The sequence below is a fragment of the Chaetura pelagica genome, unplaced genomic scaffold, assembly GCF_000747805.2.
Source record: "Chaetura pelagica isolate M959 unplaced genomic scaffold, ChaPel_1.0 scaffold10, whole genome shotgun sequence".
Lineage (NCBI taxonomy): Eukaryota > Metazoa > Chordata > Aves > Apodiformes > Apodidae > Chaetura > Chaetura pelagica.
This window is the reverse complement of record NW_009952263.1, coordinates 5,337,892-5,361,681: the sequence shown is the minus strand read 5'-3', so window position 1 is coordinate 5,361,681 and position 23,790 is coordinate 5,337,892.

Here is a 23,790-nt window from a genome sequence, read left to right as displayed (position 1 = left end):
TACCATGTCGGGATGGACATTGGAAAAATGGGATCAAGGGAAGACAGAAACAATTCAGGGTGGGTTGCTTCTCTAGGAGGAGATTGGAGTGTAGAAAAAAGGTACAAGGGCAGCAAAAAGGAGGGTCAAGAAATGGCAAAAGGGATAACAGGAGATGCAAAAAAGTCAACCAGGGCTGCTTTCAGGTATCTATCAGGTGGCCATGCCCTTGACTACTGCAGCCTGTTGTCCCAAATCAGAAGAATCAACCAAGCCTGTTATTTTGAGCACACTGTGTGTGCCGACCTGCTGGTGTGGTTGGCAGGCCTGGGTGGAATGAGTGCAGGGGAACATCTGAGGTAGATGGATGGAACATCTGGGGTTGCCGTGGTGGTGCTCGTGCCAAGCCTGACAGCGTCTGCCTCTTCCCAACCTCCTCCTTATACCCACACCAGCAGAAGGAAACTCTCCCCACCAACGCGGCATCATCTCCCCAAAATGGCTTCAGCTAAACTGATAGAGGCAGCTGCACTTTTTTATTGGCATAGCTTCATATATATTAGCAGCTTTGCCAGGATAATTTCACTGGCTAGGAGGGGATGATTATTTTTATATGCCTCTACATAACATATGTATGCTGGCAAAATCATCTGAAGTCACTTCACTGCTTGCCTAGTTCCAAATGAGGAGTTAATGCCTTCAAATTCAGTGAGCAGCAGAGCGGGTAATGAAACTGAATTGCCTATTTCTTCACAAAAATGCTACATGAAAGTATTCCATTCTTACACTGAAAGTATTATATTTGTAACAAAAGGAACTAGGTGAAAACAGAAGTCTCTTCCTCTGATTATTTTTTTTCCCACTGGCACTTTCTTTAAAAAAACCCCTTGGATCTTTTTTCAGTTAGTTTCATAAGACACAGTTTTCCTTGTATGACCGTCTTTAGATACTGCAAAAATTACCCTTAAAAAAGAGTATGTAGCATATTATCCTCACAGATACATGAATCCAAACACCCCCATTCAGTGTGTAGATTACCGATGCTGATGGGTGAAATAACTACGGCTGTTTTCCAGCAGACAGATGTGCTGCCTTCAGGTGCCGACTACACTTCTGAAGTTTGCTTCAAATATGAAGGGAGATACTAGACAAGAATTCATCTAGGAGAGACAGTATCCTTAAAAATAAAAGGGGAGTCCTACAATTCTCTGCTGGAGACAGACAAAAAGAAGAAAAAGCAGCTTATTCATTATGAAGACTTAATAAAATCCAGAGACCAGCTCACAGAAATAAATCCGACTGGCCCCACACCACGACAACTACAGTAGATACAAACCCAGAAACTTCTCTAAATGTATTACCTCTTACTTACTACAAAGCTTTATGAAAATCTGTTTCATTTTCTCAGAGGCAGCAACTGAAATCTCCACCGAACACCACCTCCTGCATCCACAGCACATCTACAAATGAGCAAAGCACCATTCAACTGCAGTTGCACAAAGCAACTGGAGAATCCAGGCACTCCTAGGAAGAATCTGCGATTTGGGATGGCAGCCACTGCCAGCATTTTTCTTGTTTGGTTTAGATGCCTGCTAGAATGTTTAACATCACCATACAATCTTTTTTACTGCTCTCTCGATAAAAAGGATATTTTAAACACAGTATATTTTTAATAGGAGTAAAATTAGAAGCTGCTAAAGAAAAAGCTCTGTTTGTTGGGATTTGTGCATCACTGAAATACCGAAAGTTTGGAAGAAGATCAACCTACATGCAGTGTCAAAAAATCGCATTTACAAGTTAAATAACATAAAATAATGAGTCTGCTTTTTTTGTTGTTACTACACTGAGGGGAAATTTTTTGGTTTTATTAAAAACTATTGAATTCCCAGCATATTTTTAAAATAGTTAAATCAGATAAAAAGAACTTGCACTGATTTAATTAAAAAAAAACAAAAAAGCAAGAGGAGTATATGGCCTTTTCTATAATTCTTAGGCAGCAGCAATCACAGTTCTCCAGGTTTTTGATCTAAACCCCAGATTTTGTTTGGGACTCAGATATAACATTTGGTAGCTGTATAAAAGAATGATCACAAGCAAAGCTCCTCTTTCCAATGATCACGGGTTCCCTGTTTCAGACGGACTGGATAAAGATGAGATTCCCAAATGCAATACTTAACTTTGCAAAAGCAAAAAACCGACAAGCAATCTGATCCTGAATCACAGCCTGATCCTGTTCAAGCCAATTTAGTTCAAGAGAACTTCTACCCACTGTTTGCATTCTTCCATGGAAAAACAGGGAAAGCTTGAGGCAGCAGGCAAGGTAGGCAGCAGCCTAGAGCAGAAAGCTGCCTACACCACCCAGGAGACGATGGAGAGTGGTGCTCATTTGCAATTCCACAGCCCTCACCACCATCTCACAAGGGCTTCAGCTGAAATTTTACCAAGCTAGGAGCACACATCGTTTATAAGTCTCACCTGCTCTGGAACTGGATAGCTGATTTCTGAAATATTACTCTATCTTACAAAAGTCTGTTTACCATGTAATTCACCTGAAGCAACTTATATTTTTATGGATTGACCAAATAAACCCCCACTCAATGCTGGGGAATGTCTATTTCTCTCACTATTCTTTCAAAGAAGATAGATACTTTGTTTTGTTTTTTAAACCAATGTAAAACAACTACAGGCTGATTTCAGTTCCATGCTGCACAGATTTCTCCCACAAGAGACTGAAATTTTTCTTTCTGTAGTTTCAGGGAATATTTAAATATTTTATATAACAAGAGGAACAGCTTCAAGCAGGGACACTGAAAGACCCCCACCGTGGCCAATGCTACCTACCTAGCAAGGAGGTGCAGAGCTGGAGACCAAATCAGAGAAGATGAGAGATAGGGATAAGAAAGCTTCAGTGCTGCAATCCTGATCTGTCGTGCACAGGGCATTTCCTCCTGCATTCAGGAGACGGGAATGGATCTGACATGCCTGGCTCCAGAAGTGTGTGCTGTCAGCCCAAGTTCACTAGCTTAGGGGTGGGACTTCGCTTCCACTCCTCTCCAAGGCATTTCTCACTAAAGACAGATGGAGCAGGTTCATGTATAAGGTACCATAAGGAACTCCAAGAACTAATCCTGAAATAACCTTCTGACTCTGAGAAACAGGTGTCACAAAGCAAAACCTTCATGCATTTACCTACAAAGGACTCCTGTATTGTGCTTAGCATTTTGATATCCAAATAAAGTCACTGTTTCCTCCAGTGTGCAGATGCTCAGTACTTTAGATAGGATAAAGCCCATATTCAGTTTGTTAGGCTGCTTTCACTCCCCCTTCATAAAGACTCCTAAGGTTTCATCTTTCTGGTCCTCCTTAAGAGTGAGGAAATACAAAGAAATCAGTGGGTGTTTTCAAGCACTTTAGTTGCCAAAGTATGACTTGAATGGTTATAATATGTGATTCAACTCCAGTGAGTCTCTCTGTGTCCTCACCATTTAAAGATTAACCAAAAGATTACACTTTCTTAGAGCTGTTTGCATTGCCAAATCACAAATTTCAAATTAAAATCTGGTATTTGCAAATCCTCAGTCTGGAACCATAGCAAGTGTGATTACCTTTCCAAATAACAGCATGCAGAAAACAATTTCACCAATAAGGAGGAAAGCTTTGCATGAATCCATTGATCAGAAGATATGAGAATTACTATTATTTAATTTAGGGGGTTTATGTGATAATACTTTCTTGTTAAAAAACAAGGTGGGCTGTTAAAGATCTCACAAACTTACTGTCAGGGGCTTTAACTAAGCAAAAAAATATCCTTGGGTGTCACCAAGGGAACTGGGAACATTTTTGGAGAGGAGAATATTCTGATCTGTTTTCCTGCATAGGAATATTTTCCCAAAATAAGGTCAACAGTGGATTCCCCCTTCAGGGCTTCAGTCTTTTAGCAACAGTCAGTCAGTCCGCAAATGCTTGCATGGATTCAGATTTGCAAATATAAACCTTAGGTTTCTGCATATTTCTCTAGCCAGTTGCAAAGGATTTTCTTTTCAGTATAATGCTTCATTACTGAGTATGTGCTAACGCTCTCACTCCTTCTCTATATCGCTATTACAAGTCAGTCTGCTGGTAAGGAAATCTGGGTTCGTTAATCTTGCCAATACTCTGCACTGTGTCATGCGCTGCTCATTAGGAACCGCGGGGGCAACCAGACTGTCTCAGCTGATCGGTTATAAAAGTTACAGGAGCCTTTCCCTTCTCGTTGGTAATAAAGACACAAAGTCTGCCACTATCACAATTCTCTTCAGGAGAAGAAATGCAGCAAGTGCTAATTAAATAAGGTGCCACGGAAGGCTGTACAGCAAACGGCATTCAGAATGCACGCTGGAGTGTGAAGGAGGGAAAGCTTGCTTTCTCTTTCCCAGAAACAGCAGAAAGTTAAACACCGAATAACATCTCTGAAATAGTACAATCTGCATGTATTTTCCCAGTTTGTGTATAGCAATTAAACATCCTTAAGCCTTGTGCTAAGAACTTAATTGCAGCTTTCAACAGGCTTTTAGCATTTCGACAAGTCTGAAGTTCATTCTTTCTATGACAGCATCAGCTCCAATCCAGTGGTGACTTTACTTGGCCTCTCCACATGGACAGGCTGGCAGGGTGGATACTGCTGTAATTCATGAGGAGGAGTTGCAGTAAGTTCAGGGTGAAGGACATGAAAGTTGGAAAGGATTTTAATCTTACAGAGTTTTGTATGAATTCTGGTAGGTTACCTATCAGGACTACTACAGCATGTCTTGCATGAGACAAAGTGAACTCCTCAGTAGGTGGGATTAAGGGAGATTTGCTAGTTGCTGAAGTCTCTCGTAAATTCAGGCCCATTTATGCTAGTTTCAAATACCTCACCTCCCCTAAGCAACACTCTTCTACTGCTCATCTCTTCCCTTCAATAGATTTTTTGTCCTAATACAGAATTATTTCACTGTAAATTCAACTCCCTGTGTCTTGCTATACCCACAAGAAATGCTGGCTTTCCCTCTTCTTCACAGCTAAGTTGCATGCATTTCATGAGAACTACTACTATGGTCTTCCCAGTCAACTTTTTGCGAAAGTAATCAGCTGTGCTTCAGTAAACCTTTACTTGGAACACAAGCTTCCTAAGCCTTTGATATTTTTGATACTCTTGTCTAGAACGTTGATACTCTTGTCTAGAATGCCTCCTGTTGCTTATTTTCTCACCTACAACACAAAAGTGGCGCAGGTACTCCACTTGGGACCTCAGCAGGATAACAAAGCTCTCTACATATTTTTCAGTCATTACTTAAGGCAATCTACACATTAACTATTCCAGATTATTTCCTCTGGAGTATGTCTACTTTCAGTTTAAATTAAACTACGTAGAAATCATATTGAAAGAGGAATAAAAGTGTTCATTTATGTAACTCACTTGGAGTAGCTACTCTGTCTCAAGGTTTCAGCTGACGTTTTTCCAAATTGATGTTGTCAGTACCTGCAAACACGTGAATGTATGCATTCCCCATTTCAGACCTGATGACTAGATGTATCCTGAGTAAGATAGTTAAACTTTGAACAGTTCTGCACTGTAGTGACAGCTAACAAAGACAGGAGAATGTCTGTCAGCATTTCTGAAAATAAGACAGTTTTGCAAGACCATATTTTTCACATATCTGGAAGCTACCTAGATTTATTTTTATTATTGCAATGGACATTTTTATTATTGTAATGGATTTGTTCACCTAAGAATATATTTAAATGAAGCCTTAAATGTTATTTTTATGGGATTAATCAACACATCACAGCACCAATTTTCATTCACGGCACAGAAAAGGTCAGTATGCAAATGCAATATGCTAAAAATGGATCCGCTCTGAGTAATGCCCAATCAAGTTAATGAAACTACATCCTGAAGACAAAGTTTAGATTTTTGTTTTACCTCTGATATTTTTAATCTGTTCTACAGACTAACGCTTGATTCAAAATGTCAGGGAGAAAAATGAGAAATTAAGTAATGCAGAAACAACTTTTTATTTCATTATGCACAGTCCATTTATACAGTGGCCATCTTTGCATGACTTTTTACATTAAAAACACAATGATTATCAATCAAAGTTTATTCTACTTTTCTTCAATCTTTTTCTACTTAAATTTGAGTATATATGTAAATAGTAAAACTACTTAGTACTTCTCTCTATATATATTAAGTTAACATTAGAAAAAGTTAGCATAATCTATTTTTTTATCAGGGAAGTAATCATAATCTTTTAAGCTATTTCAATGCAACTACATAATTCTGAACAGCAGGCTGGTCAGTATGATCTTGAGCCTTTTGGAGGCGACAAAGAATTTGAAACTTATTTTCTTAGAAATGGGGAAGTTGAAACTTTATATAAAACCATAAACAAATGACTTAATGAATCCATGATTACAGTATTTTTCTTCTACTAGATATCTTTAATCTTCAGATGGATGAAGAACAAAAAACAGAAACCATGAAACACGGTATATGGACTATACTTAATGTGTAAGTTTGTAACTAGGAGAACTGAAATATATACAAAATACCTATCAGTTATTGTACCAGCAAAGTACCTATAGCAAACTGGTTAATTTTACATATTTATGGACAGGATACTGATGCTTAATACCTACAGGCACAAATTTTTCTAGGTAAAATTCCTCAGGAATAAATACAGGATTTGATAGGTGTAACAGTTGTAAGCACATACATCTGAATCCACCCATTCAAAAAGTCCTTTGAGACTAACACATCCTGGAATAAAACATAATGGAAGACAGGTCAGCTACAGCAAAGTGCACATAATTTTCCCCAGTTGAACTAAGCTTGTTTATTGAGGAGGGCTTCTGTCTGGCATAAGGCTACTCACATTTGTAATTCTTCCCAGGAGATTTCATACAAATTGGGCCTTATTAGTTTTATTTTTCTATTTACCAGTAAGATAAACTGCTAGATCCTTCCATCAAGGTGTTACAAATATTGATAGGCATTAATACTGGAAAAATAGCAAGGGTTAAAAGTCAGAGTCTTCATTTATTCTTCAGTATTACAAGAATTCTAGATTACGTCAGAAAACGATGCATCTAAGGATGGAAAATATAGTGCTGTTTTATGTGCTTTAACACTACAGACATGAAAATCTCATAGGTCATAAAAAAGATCACATGACTTGGATGCAGTCCTGCATAGAGTGAAACGTGGAGAATATGGCATTTTTCTCTGTCCCTTTTCTACAAATTCCCAATGTTTGTTTCTGATATCTGATGGGCATTCAGCTGTTAACTTTATAAAAACATCTATTAAACACTACTACTTTTTTCCTAAGTGGCTGCAAGTCCACTCTGACTGCAGTTCTTCTCCTTTTAAATATATTAGCATTTACTGTCACCAGATCTCCTCTGCCATCTTATTATTTAGTTACACTCAGCCTGTCATATCCTTCCACAACTCTTCTCAGTTGACTCTAGCACTGTCAACGGGTTTTATTACTTCAGTATTAACCCCCTTTTCCACAAGTTGAACCACCCAGATATTTGGACTGATGCCTACGGGACAGCATTGGTGACTTCCCTCCATTGTAAAACTTGACCATTTACTCTCTGTTGCTTCCTTTTAATCTACTATTAATTCACAACAGGAGTTTCCCTTTCATCTCATGGCAGCTTTAATTCTTTATAAGCCTTCAGGAAAGAACCCTATTGACAACTTTTGGAAATTCATGTAGAGTAAAAAACAGACCACATTTTTTCCCCAAACCATTGCCTCCTTTGGAGAACCGGGTAGACGTGTGGATTTTGTCCTCTCCTTGTTAATCATGCTGCTTCACCTGCATGATGAACACAATCCTAAATTATAATTGACTCCTGTTCCCACTCCTTCCACCCTGTAGCAGTGAGCTGCAGCTGTGGTTTGACAGCACTCATCATCCCCATCAGCTCTTCACATGTGACAGAATTTGGCTGTCAGGAAATTAAAATTATTAATTATGGAAAATATATTTTTTACAAGATTGTTATTTCTGATATGTTTTTTTCTTTCTTTCTCGAATGCAATAAAATTTAGTAAAAGTGTGGGAGAATGAGCATAGCTCTTCAAATGGTGAGGGAACTTTTGTAGAGTCCATTGCAAAGGAAACCAACAAGCCTAATACCAATGGAATGACCCAAAATGAATGTTTCCAAGCTCACATGTGACTTAAAGCTTCAGGGGACAGAGAAGAAGGACATTCTCAACACACTTCCTTAAGGAAATAAGGTTTGTCAGAGAGGCTGTCCACCACTTCACCACCACTTTCCCTCCCTCTGCCTTACACCTTCTGCCTCTGGCTTTCACCCAGCTCAACAGGGACATCAAAGCCTGAAAAACCTGCAGGTTCTGGCAAGTGCCACAGCAAGGTAGGAGCCAGACAGGGGCAAAGAGGCCAGTGGGAAGAGGAGGAGCGGAACCGTCCATCGGCTGTGGCCAGCCAGAGCCAGGCTTCCAGAGGAAGAGGAGAAAGAGGAGGAGGAGGGCACCACAGCAGCACCCAGCCTGGGAGGACCTGCAGCCCAGCTAGGAGGGAATGGGGCATAGTCGACCACTCAGTGATTCTGTGCAGTTTCTCTCCACATCTGACAAAAATCCTTTCTGCTGATGTTGTATTTGTTGCTTATGCCCTGTTAGCCAAAGTTTCAAGAGAACCTGGTTTGGGGAACTAGGATCATGCACCCCTTGGACCTGCAGCTTCTCAGAGAAGCCAAAGTGCAGGTGCAGCCAAGGACCCCGGGATATTCAGGCAGAGCCAAGGGGTGTAAGGCCACCAGCTCTCAGCTCCTGGGGAGCATGTGATACCCACTTGGCTTAGACAACAGCAGGCATCTTGCCACGGAGCAGCTCCCCAGGGTGAGAACAGGACCATCAGGGAACCATTCCCTGGGTTGAGTACAGGCTTACCTAACGCAAAAGGTTCTGAATTGAACTTTTCATTCAGGAAACTGTAGTTTTCCATGAAAAATTTCACAGTGACACACTGTTAACAGAGCTCTAATGTATTTCCCTTCATGCTCCCGCATAGCAATAAAGCAGTTCTGCCACAGTGCATCTGACACTGGAGCAGCAGGTATAGGCTGATGATTTAATGTTATTGCACTTTTACTGTCATGTCTAAAGAATTTTGGCTGGCTGGTAAAGTGGATAGAAGACAGAGCCCAACGTACAGCTATTCACACCCTGTTTTATGGTTTGGTTTTTCTCATGTTATGACATGAGGTGTAAGGAACACAGCACAAATGTTTCTATCTGCTAGAACAGAGAAACACAGGACTCCTGACAGAAGAAAAATCCATGGTGATATTCCCATAAGTACTCCAGTATTTATCTTTTGATATACTTAAACTGTTGGAATATATTCATAGATACAGACATGTTTAGGCACATGGAGAAAAGCAGAAAAAGTTTATGTCCTATTTTAGATGACAATTACAACATACCAAAAACAGTTCACTTATAATACACTATATGCAACTAGGACATCCTTTTAAAAGTGACTGTACTGTTACAGATTTGTGTTTGTTCACAGAAATTATACACAAATCACACAGTGCTTACAAGAAGGTTTTCTACCCCTGTTTTTACAGTTATAGATTTACAAAATTATTCTCATGGATCAATCATGGTAAAAATACTTGAAAACAGGGATATGTGAGTACCAGTCACTGTTCCTAAAGATGCATTCCATGCAAGATCCAGGTTCTAATTCCCTGGATTTTAATGCTGACAGTCAGTACTTTTCTTGTAATAGTGATCACAAATCTGAAAAAATAACAATCTCAAAGAATATTCAGGTCTAGAAACGCATGTGCTATAACTTTTACACTAAAGTAACCTTGTATATACATTTCTAAAGAAAGTGAAGGCGATATCTGAGGAAATCAAAGCACAAAATTGGAAGAGGGGGAGGGAAAAACTTCCCCAAATTAAACTATTATACACTATAGAATTTTGCATAGACCCACAAATAGATAGGTCAGAAAACAAAAACATATAGAAGAGTTGAAAAGTGAAACAATGTGGGTTTTAACAGCCAAGATTGATAATCTCTCTTTCCTTTGAGAAAGAGCATTCAAAACAAGGATCACCAAAATGCAAGTATGATGCCACAATAAAAAGATGTATTATATACCAACAAATACTTAGTGTTTGAAGAGACATCACAAAAACTGCATCACAGCCTTGAAATAGATATTTAATCCCACAGACAATCCTTAGGTTAGCTGGGTACAAAGAAAAGTGGCTTAGATGTCAGTTTCTCTGTATTAAGCTCATAAAAATAAGCATTTGCCTTCAATTTTTTTTTTCCCCTTTTTTTTTTTTTTTTTTTTTTCCCCTGCTGGTAACAAATCCAAAAGAAATAGGCTTTTGCTGGTTTTGTACATCAAGGTATATATCTTTTGTACATCAAGGCTATGTTAACCTGAAAGAATTTTTCATCCTGTTTCTTTGAGTTCCATACATAAATATCAGAGAAGCAAATATCACAGATAAAAGTTAACCTGGCTTAGAAACAGACTTTCTACTATGACATATCACAAGCAGAGAGTTAAGTGTTCACTTTCCAAATTACAAAATATTAAATATTGAAACAGTCTTTGAAATGTTAACATTTAATTCTTTAATAGCATCCTCAGAGGCTCCACAACTCTCAGCTAGTTTGAAGGCTACAGCAACTTTTACTGCTGCACTGGACATAACTCGTTTTTTGGTGTGTTTTTATGTAATGCCAAAATTGCCTAAGTGCATATGAATAAGTTTAGTGGGGGAACCGGCTTGGGTTTTTTTGTTTTCTAAGAATGTGTATACATTTAAATGAATGTTTTTGCTTTCTGCTTTGGTTTTCAATGATCAGCATTTCTGACCATGCAGCCAGCATCTCGCTATTGTTCCTGTCCATTCCCACTGCATCTGCTCCACAGAACTTCCTATTTTTATCTCTTTTCCCCCATAAATCACATTGCATTTTGTATGCAAACTGTACACAGAATTGAAAATAATTTAATGAAATGTCCTTGACAGGCAATCACAGTGCCCTGCTCTATGTGTGAGAAGGTGGCAGTGATCTGACCTTGGCTGAGCTCTGTGTTTGCCTCTCCCTGCCTTATTCTGGCAGAGGAGATTCCACCAGAAAACTGCTGGCTTCTGTCTTTCCAAAAGCTCTCTAAATGCCGTATCTTGAAAAGCATGAAGAGTAAACCTACAATTTAGAAATTGATCCACTGGCTGCAGCAGAGCCTGCAAAGCAGCAATGGAGAAAAAGAAAAGAGCGAACTCACCAAGATACATCCTGATGTAGGGAGAACAGTTTTGGTAGCAACCTTCAACAGTCTGAAAGTTAATACTCTGCTTCTCTCCTCTTTTCCTTTCTCAGTCCCCCCCACTCCTAATTTCCCCATTTAAGGGAGAAAATAACAAGGCAGAAGACGCCAAGAGACTTTCATGACATAAACAATAAGGCCTTCCTGTGCCAACATTTCCTTTAAAATCACTTGCCAATAAAGCTCCTGGAGGCCAGCAAGAGAAAGAAATGCCGAAACAGCCGTGACATGAACTTGGCATATTTTCTGACTCACTCACTTCCCTTGAGACAATCCCTCCAAGAGAATGCTGAAGGATAATGGGAAAAGAAAATTTCTTCCAGTGAGAAGGACTTCAGCTGCCCGTGCTATACAAGCAAACTGCCAATTAACTTTATTTCTGTTTACCTACAGCCTCACTCACACAGCCACCTCCACTGCCATGTTTCCTGGCTCACACACTCATGTTTGCACATTTGTCTCGTAATCCTGATGTCTGAGAAAGGTAAGGAGACTTCTGAAAAAAATATAATACTGAGAATCCCCAGCTCTGAATAATTTCTGAACAGCAGAGAAAATTATCAATAATTGACAAATGGCAGCCAAACACTTGTCTGCTTCGTATATTAAATTCACATTTCCTTTTTCTTTATCTCTGCTATTTAGACTTTTATATTTTTATAGTGCCAGACACACTAGTCTATAAAACATTAAGGATACTCATATATCTTATCTTGTATATCTGTAATGAAAGATTGTCAAGATTACTTTGTCTCATCAATCCATCTCATTTTGAGTAATACCAGGTTTTCAAAACTAAATGGCGTGTTAAGAACCAGAAATTAAAATATTTTTGGAAATCAGCATCTTACGTGTACCAACACGTGCTCGTTCACTCACTCCTGGGGTATGGCTGCTCCCTGCCTGAAGTCCCTTGAGGGTAGGAAGGCGGGAGAGCTGAACAAGTGGGTTTAGCTATCTCCTTGCATCTGTGCCTTCATCTTCAACTCTAGCACAGGAGGGCCCTGCCAGGGGACTAAGCACAGCTCCTGATGGAGGGAACAGGCAGGAGGCCAGCCAGGACCATGGTGATGGCACGGGTAGGCGGCTCCTCCTCCACCATGGGGTCACGGTGGCTTCTGCCCATCCGAGGGCAGGGGCTGACAGGTGAAACAGTGATCCAGCCAGGCTTTGCTGCATTCTCCTCTAACATCAGACCAGGCAGCAACCCCCCACCTTATTCAAAGACAGACCAAGCAGAAATGTCTGTTGCTCTGGGACGGGCTGTTTGATGACCAATCTCAGTCATGCCATGTGGAGACACCACCTCTTCCTTCCACATGCACCTGATCTAGGGGACTGTGCAAGGATTCATCCATCCCTCTATGCGACCTGTGGACCCTCTCACTGAGTTAGCTCACATTCACTCTCAGTTTCTAAGAAGGCAGCGAGCATTGCCAAGTGCTCCTCACTCGGCTAAGGGTTGTTATTGTGGCTGGGGTTTCTTTGGTTTTGCATTCAACAACTTAGATTAGCATCAGGGTATCGTATATCAAAATAACCACTAGTGACGATTTGCTGGCCTGCTCAGAAGTGAGGGCTCACCATACCTACAGCTGCATAATCTTACCATAACGTATTCTGATATCATGCACCCCTGGTTTCTACTTTCAAAGAAATTGCTTGCTGCTTTTGCACTTTGGCTTATGTCACACTCAGCATGTCCCACGGCTCTCCTCTAAGAGCCTGCCAACCCCTGAAGACCCTCAGCAATCATATTTCAGCAATCGTATTTAAGCCAGTGGCACAAGACTGGCACAATTTTGGTTGGATTTGTCTTTTTTTTTTTTGGTTTCGGCTTTGGTTTTTTGGGGTGGAATTTCTTTCACAGGGTGTGTATTCCCAGCTAGTATGGCTCTGCTGACAAAATATCTAGTCTACATTAGGAGTTACCTACTAGCTCACCTTTAGTCCATCCTGACTGCCGGGCACCATGTTCAGACACAGACACACAGTGCAAACTTTTTTTCTTAACCATCTCTTTCTGCCCACTTGCAAAGCTAACACTAGCTTGTTTTTAGGTTTGTTTTCATCAACACTTGAGAAAATATGCGTTTTTTTGTTACACCACCAGGGCAAGCTATCTGTGGTTGGCTGGAAAATTCTGAAATTCAGGGCTGGGGCAGAAATATTTAGGAGTCAAAAAAAGCTGACTTGCTCAAGAAATTAAAACCCTTCTTACAATCTTCCAGAGAGCCCCTGAGGAAAAGGGAGGGAACCAGAGAGACTCAAGGAAAATGGATGGGAGCCCAGCATGGAGATTCACGCCAGAATGGTTCCTGGCCAAGAAGGAAGGTTGGCAAGTAGACAAATACAGGCTTTCATAGGCAGCATTGTAAACAAGGCATTAAAAATATTAATCCATTTAGATTTCAAGCACCAAGATGAGATTTACTTAAGAAGCAGAATTATGCTGGTAATGGCTCCTCAAACATTTCAGCTGAATGTCAAAACTTTTGCTCAACTGTATCAAGTGAAAATACAAGGAGCTGTTGACACTACAATATTCAAACATTCAATCGTATGGCAGGGCTGGAAAAACACAGAGGAGAGCACAGGAATGCTTGAGCCATGGGCAGAAACTCAATCCCTTGCAAGGAAACTGCATTCACAAATTATTTTTACCTTCATTACTACACCAAACTAATAAATTGAAGAGACAAAATGGTTTCTTATAACAAAGCTTCCTTTCAAAAATCTTTTCAAGTGACACATAAATTACCTCTACTGAAATACTTTGTTTTTAACAGTAAACTAGAACAGAATGTCTTTTTGTGTGAAAGAAAGTTTAAGTAAACTTTGAACACCTAGGACTTTTAAAGAAGTTTCTTCTATAGGAATCAGCATGTCTCCCTTCTTCTCCATTAGAAAGCTCACATGTATTCTAAATTATTGAAAAATTATTTTTTTAAAATGCACTAGAAAAGTCATCTCCTCCCACAGCAAACAGGCATACAGGACAATCCTGAATCCACAGTGGCCACACAAGAAACCCACGCTTTTTTGGTGAATCCGGGAAGGGTCAAGTCACCTCAAGCCTGCCACAGCCAGGAGACTCATGGATCTTCTGTGTGCTGGTGAGTAGGGTTCATAAGCTGGTCTACCAGGGGCAAGTGTGTCAGAGAAAAACATATGCCTTAAACCGTAACAAAAATAGGGTCTGCAGTCACTATACGAGATTCAGGAACTCAGAGTCAGGAATTCGTCTGTTCCTGCACTGGGTTAAAGTAAAGACTAGTATTTCTTGAAGCAATCAGGCTGCCCTTCACGGTAGCCTATGTGCAGAGCCTGTGCTCAAAAGATGTCCTTTCCATTCCTCTCAATAGCACTGACAATCATTGTAAAATGTCACATGTAGAGGGACCACTATCTCTCCAGTGAAAGCATTAAATGAATTCTAAAGAAAACCCTAACATTCTCCATTATCTTTAGTCACTTTAAAAAGCATCGTTATTGTAAAAAGCCTAGAACAGCATCCCATCTCTTGTAACCTAGGATATCCTATGCACCCCTCAAAATTATATTTTTTATCAGGTTCCTTAAAAAACAAAACACAACAAAATGAAAAGATTTAAAAATCCCCTCACTAAGCTCTTTTACTTGCTTATATCTGTAGCTGCTCATAGACTTATCTAAAGCTTTCCACAGTATCTGAAATGGAAGATCTGAACAAAGAAAAACCTCAAAACACAGAGTGAAAGAAGTAATAACTTCATTATGACTAGAAGTGAAAAAAAAAAAAAAAGATTGAAGTTTAAAGAATCTGATTTTTTTTAAGAGTTTAAACATTTAAATGCAGATGCAACAAGCAACACATGAATTATAGAAATTCTGTATCGCTTCTGATCTTATGAATAATTCAATGAAATTTGCTTTCTGCACTCTCAATGTAACAGGGATGAAATACTGGCATCTCAGATATTCTGAAATGATATACAAGCAGCACATGTAACAGCATTAATTTCAATAAGTTAGCATTTTATCTCCGATGCATGTTTCAAAATGTTCCAGTTGAAGGCATTTTTGTGAAAGCTATTTGCCCGTTACATACCATAACCAGTGCAAGTTTGCAGTCCAGGGAGGCATTTTCATCACATGAAAGGAGAAGCCATTAATGAAACACTGCTTGGCAAACAGCAGCTCACACACTGAAGCTGCAATATTATCCCAGCTTTCATACATATTAAGCACCATGTTCAAAGCAAACATGTGGTCATAATTAAATAATAATTATGACTCAGATTTGTGTAACACCATTCATCCAAACAGTATAAAGCATTAGATAAATTTGTAAACAATGGGTCTAATCCTGCACCCTTTACTCATATAACACCATGCAGTTCTAATGGACTATGTAGATCTTGTCTACACACAGACTTAATTGTTCTCAATTAACTCCATGTGTCAACACTCATTCCAGTGTCTTGTTCCCGTTTAGCTTAATTCTTTCACTGCTTACTACAGGTGAAAGTACTGTATCTACTCTCTCTGATTTAACATCACTTTTACAGACAATTTCCTATGAAGATTCCACAGGGCTTTGCATATCTCATTACAGCCTCACTTCTCCTACATGCATCTAGTAACACAAATATTCTTTTACAGATGAGGAAGTTCACTTGTTAGTATCCTTACAGGACTGACCATCCCACACTCACTTGCATCTATAAACCCAAGACGTTCAATTTCTATTCTCATACCTTAATCACACAAATAGCCTTCTTCCTCCATCACGCTCCAGAGTAAAACCACAGGAAATGGTAAGAACAGGGGAAAATTCTGCAGTTTCTAAAAATAAAATATATTTGGAAGCAGACATGCTCAAACCACTTTTATGCATCTGTGGTACAAACTATGTCTGTTACAGAGAACCAAAGTTGCTAAACAAGTTTTTTTTTTTTAAAAAAAACAAAACACTAAGAACTTGTAGACCTTCCTGACATTTTGATGTCAGTCTGCTTTGACAGTCAAGCAACCGGAGAACAAGGCAAGAGACCAGGAATACCCGAGTCAGATTTCATTTTGGCTCAGCTATGGACAGTTACTTAACTTCTTTGCTTCAGCCACAATATCTGTAATAGAAGACAAATCATCCCTTCCCCTTATGGATCTTTTGAAACTAATGAAAATTCCTATGGCTCTTGAAGGCAAATAATGTTTATTACTGCTAGCTATTATTTACCTTTAAGCATTTTTTGCCTTCTAGCTTAAATTTTGCACAGAAGAAAGTAAATGTCACATCTCACTTTCACCTCGATTTAGTGTATTTTCTTTCAAATTTTATTCTTCCTTTGCACTATGTATGCCCAATTTTAGGATTTGTATGTATTCCACATAACTTTGGCATACATCAGAAGGCTTATGTTGGTTTTTTTTAGCATCAGACAAAAGCACTGCAAAATGTTACCCGCTGCTCAACTGTCACATTAGAGCAACAAGTGAAATCAGGCGGCTTTTCCCCTTCAAGTCTTCTAATAGATGTAGGCACTTCTCCGACTTGTTAACTCAGCTAAAATGATGATAATTGCCTCACTTAAACACAACTGGGTTGAGCCTGAAAAGAATCTCATGTCACAACAGCAATGTTTACTACTAAAGAAATCCTGCAACAGTCACTGCAACCGCTTATGCCTGTGGAAGGATTATCTCGTGAATTGAGAAGAAGCTGCACAGCTGCTAGCTAGTAAGGACACAGCTCTTGTTCATGTATGCTCTCTTAATCCTGTATATGGAAAGTGTTTCTGGACCCTATACGAGTGAAAATGTTTGTTAATGGTTTAATCCACAATATGTTAACAGCTTAATTTTAATATGCAATGAAAAGGACATGTTCTACTAAAGAGCACTGCCTTCGCACGCGAGCTCGGTGGGGATGGAGAGGTTTGCTTATCTCACCAGTTGTGCAGGCAGCATCTGTCAGCAGCACTAGCAGCCAGTGAGCAGGAGAACTCTCCTGTCCTGTCAAGCCAAAAAAGCAGAGGTGCTATGCTGTCTCCATCCAGCTGCTGCTCACCTGCACGTCTTTCCTTATTGTTGTGGTGCCTTGGGCAGGACAGTGGCTGTAAAAGCCATGCAGTCTCTCTCCCTTCCTTCCATGGACCAGATCTTCACAGCACTGCAGAGGCCATGCCTAAATACTGAGCCAAAGGAGAGAAACCAACAGCAACTCCACTCAAAACCAGGCTGTAGCCTCATCTGCTCCTTATCTGTGCTCTTGTGGGGGCAGGCCAGAAAGAGCCCGTAACCCTGCTGGTAAGAGTCCCTCTGGCACTGCTGCACATCCTCACTTAGGGCAGGGGTGGGCAGCACACAGCCCAGCAGGGCAGCGGATCCTGGGGGGAATGGGTGTCATACCACTGTGCATCCCAGAGCTGCCCATAAATACAGAGACTCTCAACACTACTTGTTAGCAAATCTGTAATTCTGGACACTGTGTCCACAGTAAACTGTAAGCCATGCCACATCGGGTACAATTCACCACTAAGCACAGCACTGGAACAATTCATGCAAGGCTATGATAGGGTCTTCTCGTGGCACTGAGTTTTAGCCAGGAGGGCTGAGAAACTACCTGAAGTGAAAATCAACAGTATGTTAAATGAAAGCATTCAGGACAAACAGGCTGGATCATTGTGATTTCTAGAGTTGCTTATGAGTAAAGAGCAATTACCAGATTTGACACAAAGGCAGGTTACTCCACGCTCCCAATTCACCAGCAGATGTAACAAGCAGCTACTTTCATATTTAATGCTGGAAATGCAAAATCATTTCTGCCTGAGATACAAGGTTAGTTAAAGTACCCAGGTTTTTAGCTGATATTATGGCAGGTATTAGCTGCAATAGTTCTGCAGTGTTCCTGATAGGAAAAGCAGCAGCTCCAGAGAATAATAACCATATCAGGCATCTTAGCTCTGAGTCAGAGTTGGCCGTAAGTGCATCTAAAGGAGATTAAAAAAATGTTCAGGAGGGAAAAGCAAGTCAAAACTTTTTCTGAATCTAATTAGGACAAATAAAAGTACAAACTTTAATTTTTCTTTCATTTTAAAACAGTCACTTCTTATTGCTGTAACTGCCTATCATAATCAATTCCATAATTGACTTATCACATGATTCACTTACAAACACAGCTTCGTTCTATCAGACTTTATCATATCACTGATTTTAAAATTTCATAGGCTGCTATTTTGGGGCTATTGCATCCCTGAAGATGTAGTACTCCAAATCTCTGCAAGCACAACAGATTCTCAGCATCACCACAATACATCTCTCTGACATGGAAGTAAATCCAGCACAGTAAATAGGCAACTAATATCAAAACACTTCTTCAGACCTGACTGAAGTGCAGGCTGCATTGAACAGTGAACAAGCAGAAGCCACTCTTTTAAGAGAAATTACATTTTTGAGAGTAAAACGGGCTGGATCCTGATGAGGTCTTCTGTTGGTCTAATTTCACTGTTTTTGACAGATTGCTATTTCTAAAACATCTGCAACCTGGACATTTTTTTCCCTCAAATTTCTGGTAGATTGGGTTTTTCTACCCTGAAGATCCTTGATATATTTCTTCTCCAGGTTCTGGAACACCACGAACAGAAGATGACTACAGTGATTTCTACAGATCTCACACCTGAGCAGAGAATATTCCATATTCTTCTCAAAGGAAGATTTGAGACCTTCCTTTTCTGGGGTGGACACATGCAGAAAAAAACCCATCAGCATTCTCAAGCAATTCCTACCTCATTAGGAATACCTCTTCATTATTTATCTTTGAAATACTGCATATCATGACACCTCAAACCTTCAAACTGGAAACTTCTATAAAGGACAATCTGATCAGCGTCTTTCTCATTGGATGGGTATAATTCAACTTCAAGCTAATAATAAACTTTACTTCCATTGAGATTTCTTTTTTTAACAAAAAAAAGTACATAATTAAAAAGGAAACCTGAAATTTAGGCTAAATTTTAAAATAAACTATAAAATGTGATGTTCCTACCTTATACCTAAATTACCTTCTAATAAATGTAATGCAGCTGTGGGAAGGCATTCTCAGAAGGGAGGAAAGTCCTAGGAAACAAAATGCTTTTGGTAGAACGCTGAATGGTTTCATTGAGTATTTTTAGCCTGGCCTCTTGAGATGCTCTGCAAACATTTGCAAAACTCCAAAACAGAGCCAGGGTTATGTCACTATCTTTGGTACAAATAATTTGTTAGGAACTATTTTGTTCTGGCACAGGGATATATCAAGAGAGGATGCGTGAACTGGCTTGTTTTCTTTCGGATTAATGTTGTTTGTCAACTGAAGGCTCCCTTTATGAGGAAAGAGCAAGGTGCCAAGAAGTACATTTCACCATGCCAGAATTAAAGGGAGGAGCTCAGAAGCAGTCTTTTATTACCTAATTAGTTTTATCAAATGACACAGATCAACTAACAGGAGATAACTGATAGGAAAAAGGGGTCTAATGAAAAAGAAAGTTACCAGCTGGATGCTTTCCAGAAAACAATTATCTCTCCAGGTAAACAAGTACTACTGTTGGGAGGTCAGACACAAAGTGCAAGGAATAGAGGTCTTCTCAGGATACCAGCCCTCAGTGGAAATGAAAAGGCAGAAAAAAGTAGTGGGATAAACTATGCTGAGAAGAAGGAATGACTTGTTATAAACCAAACTAGTATATTTAGATAAAACCATTCCTATCAGGCCTATAGATTTTCCACCATTTTTAAAAATTATTTTTTTTTAAACACAAATCAATTACAGCTTGCCAGATTAATATCTCTATTCAAAATGAAAATTAGGACTACAATAAGAACAGCCACATTCACCTGCTCAAGAGAAAAATACCAGAATAATTTTTTTTACAGCTAGCAGGAAAAAAACGGCAGCTCAAAGAATTCATTTTGATTGCCCTCCTAAGACTGGAAAGGATGATCACAAAAAAAAATAAATAGGGAATTTTAAATAATATTCTGTTTTATCCAGTATAACTGAATGTAGTATTTGGAAGGCATTTAACATGTACTTAGGTTTCCTTTTCATTATTTCCCAACTGCATGATCTAAACTAGTCAGAAAATTCAGTCATGTGGCTCACATGCACATTACATTAACTTTTAGGTCCTAATTTGAAGAACAGTTTCATGTTTCCCATTATTATTTGCTTATCTAGCTAGACCTAAAATACACAAAACTTATCTGATTATTTTTGTTAGTAAAATGATACCAGACACAGTTAGCAGCACAAATACACTTAAGAAGCCTTGCTGGAAAAAAAATAAAAATAAAAAAATGAGGATTTAATTGACTAAAGACTTGTGCCCCCCAGCAACTTGAAGAGAAACAACATCGTTTTTTACAGTCTTTGCGAATTTTAAGTGATGCAATAGAAGAGTTTTATTATGACATTCTTTCCCCTTCATCCTCCCTCCCCTCCACCATCACCAGTTAATCTGAAAACAGATGGGGTGCAGAATTTATGGGAAAATGCTGTATCTCTTGGGGTTGACAGTCCTACCTTTACTGCAGAGCTGTGGGGACCACAGGGAAGTTTCAGATACAATAAACTGCAGCAAGGGCTGCTAGATGCAGAACTGGGCTGGTTGGTTTGGTGATGGTTTTTGTAGTGGGGAAGGGGGCCCATGGGCGGCTCCTGGAAGAAACTGAAAAGCTCCCCCAGTTCCAAACCACTGGCCAAGGCCGAGCAGTTAGAGAGGCAACTGATGCGCCTCCGCAATTAACCTATGAAAGAAGGGGAAACCTGAGAGGAGAGCAGAGGAGAGGAGAGCTGAGGTGGGGAGCAAAAGTTACCCAGGTCGGTGAGCAAAGAGGGGGAGGAGATGCCCGAGCAGAGGTTCCTCTGAAGCCTGTGATGAGAAGGCAGGCTGTCCCCTTGCAGCCCATGGAGGAGCACAGTGGAGCATCCTCTGAATGAGCACAGTGGGGAAGACATGGACCTGCAGCCCATGGACCTGTACCTGCAGCCATGGAAGACCCTGAGCCAGGGGAGGTAACTGTTCCTAAAGCAGCCTGTGACTCTGTGGGAAGCCCGGGCTGGAGCAGTCTGTTCCTGAGGGACTGCACATCATGGCAGGGACTCATGTCGGAGAGGTTTGTGAAGGACTGTCTCCCATGGGAAGGACCCCGTGGGGAAGCAGGGATGGACTGTAAGGAATCCTTCTTCCTGAGGCGGATGGTGTGGCAAGAACCTGTGAACTGACTCTAAACCCCATCCCTTGTCCTCCTGTGCTGCTGGGGGAGAGCAGGGAGAGAAACCGGGAACAAAGTGATTTGGGCCCGGGAAGAAGGTAGGGGTGAGGTAACTTATGTAAGCCCTGCTCTTTGTGTTGTCTGTGTCCTGTGGGCACTTGATTAGTGTGAAATTGAATTTATATTTTTCCCCCACGTTGAGTCTGTTTTGCCTGTGACTGCAATTGGTGAGTGAACCCTCTTTGTCTCAAACCACAAGCTTCTAGTTGGCCTTTGTCCTCCCCATCCCACAGTGGGGCTGGGGGGTGAGTGAGCAGCCACGTGGCGGGTTCTTTGTTGTCTGTTAGGTTCAAACCACTAGAAGAACTATTAAAGGAACCTAAAAATCTGTCCTTCCAAGCAAAAACACCAACTTGTGCCATCCCAGAACTATGTTAAGAGCAGGCATAAGATGTTATGAGGCCTTGGCATGTCCTGAGCAGTGCTGGGCAGCACTGCAGGAAAGAGGTTCATTTGGTTCCTGTTAGCATGCCTCTTCCCTGCAGGGAAAGGCTGAGCTAGGGAAGAAGTACGAGTTCAGATAAGACATGTCGACAACCCTATATCCAGCTGAGAGCACCTGCAAAGACAGGCTTCAGCCTAGGCTTAAACTGCAGATCCAGATTGTCATCACACTTTCCACAAGAGTGATGACATTCCTATCAACCTGCACATGAAACAAGTATTGCCAGTTCTCTGCATCTGCTGGTCTTGGAAATCTCATATTTGATTTTGGGCACTCTGTAATAAGACAGTCCAGGAAAAATAAAATAAAAAAGAGCAGTACAGGAACGCAAATGACTGAGCTCACACAGGCACAAATAGAAAGCAGGTTTAGTTGAGGAATGAAATAACCAAAGGATGAACTTACCCCATCTGCCATCCACCTTTCAAGCCCTGCAAAAGAAAAGACTTTAAGATTAATGGTCTTCACAAACCTCCAAGAGACTCTGCAAGGAGTGGGGGTTCTTTGCCAAAAATAGTCAGCCTTCACTTTTCTTCCAGAGTCAGTCTTCAGCTGGCAAACCTTAACCACTGTGATATCCAGAGCTGCACATGGATGAGGTCACTGGCTGTGATCAGCACACCAGCATGTGTGGTGCAGACCTCCATGCACGAGAGCCAGCTTCTCTCCTAATGTACAATCCTTTGTTCCCACAGAATAGTACAGTACCAATGTATCCCCTCTTCTACTTTCCCTGCCCTGCCACTGCCTCCCTCTTGTGCTTTCTTCCCTCAGCTCCCCTTACACTAGCACTGACTGCAAGGCATGGTGCTTGAGGAAAAATCATCCTGCCCAACTTGAAAAGACTAGCAGAGAAGCAAAAACTTGGCCAAATCAGGATCGTGTGCCAGGACAGTGACAAAAACCAGAAAAGTAACCACCACTGTTGCCGTGACCATCTGAAGATTCAATAAACAACACTCCCTCTCCCAAAAAGAACTCTTATGAACAACAAATTACCATTTTAACTGTGCATCCTCTCTCTTACAAAGGGTTTCTACCAAGCTTTGATCGTACATGCCTTGCACAGACACTGAATTCCCAAATGCTTTGCTTACTTTCTTTCTTTTAATCCTTTCCCTTCTGTGTGCTCTAAGCAGCCAGTATCTACTACGCCTACCAGAGAACTCATAGCAGAGGTTCCTGGACTCAAAATCCCAAATCAAACTGTTTAATCCTGGGCAATTATTTTCTGATTTCAGTTAGGCCACCCAAATTTACACACCTCTACCTATAATGTTGTGAGAAGACTTTCTATAAATGGGTATACATCCCAGGGTGCAGCCAGAGCAGACTCCTGAGGCCATCACTCCTCAATGCCTACAGTACTCCTGCAGACAGTTCTTCTGAAAATGTTGTGCTTTAAGGTAGTGTCTTCTGCCCACTTGCCTTCCTTCTCTGCATTTCTCCAGGAAGCTTCAACCTTCCTGCCCCAGCATCCATGACACCAGACTTGTCCCAGTGGCACAAGATGAACCAACAAGCTGAAGGAAAGGCGTTCATGCCTATTGCTGCTTTTGGCATAGCACTCCAGCATTTTCCATCTGGGCCGAGGAGCACTAAGGCTAGATGCAATGCATCACAAACCCATGGCCACAGCAAATACCTAGACCTCCCTACAAAAACTGAGTTGGTTTGCGAAGCATACCTGAATA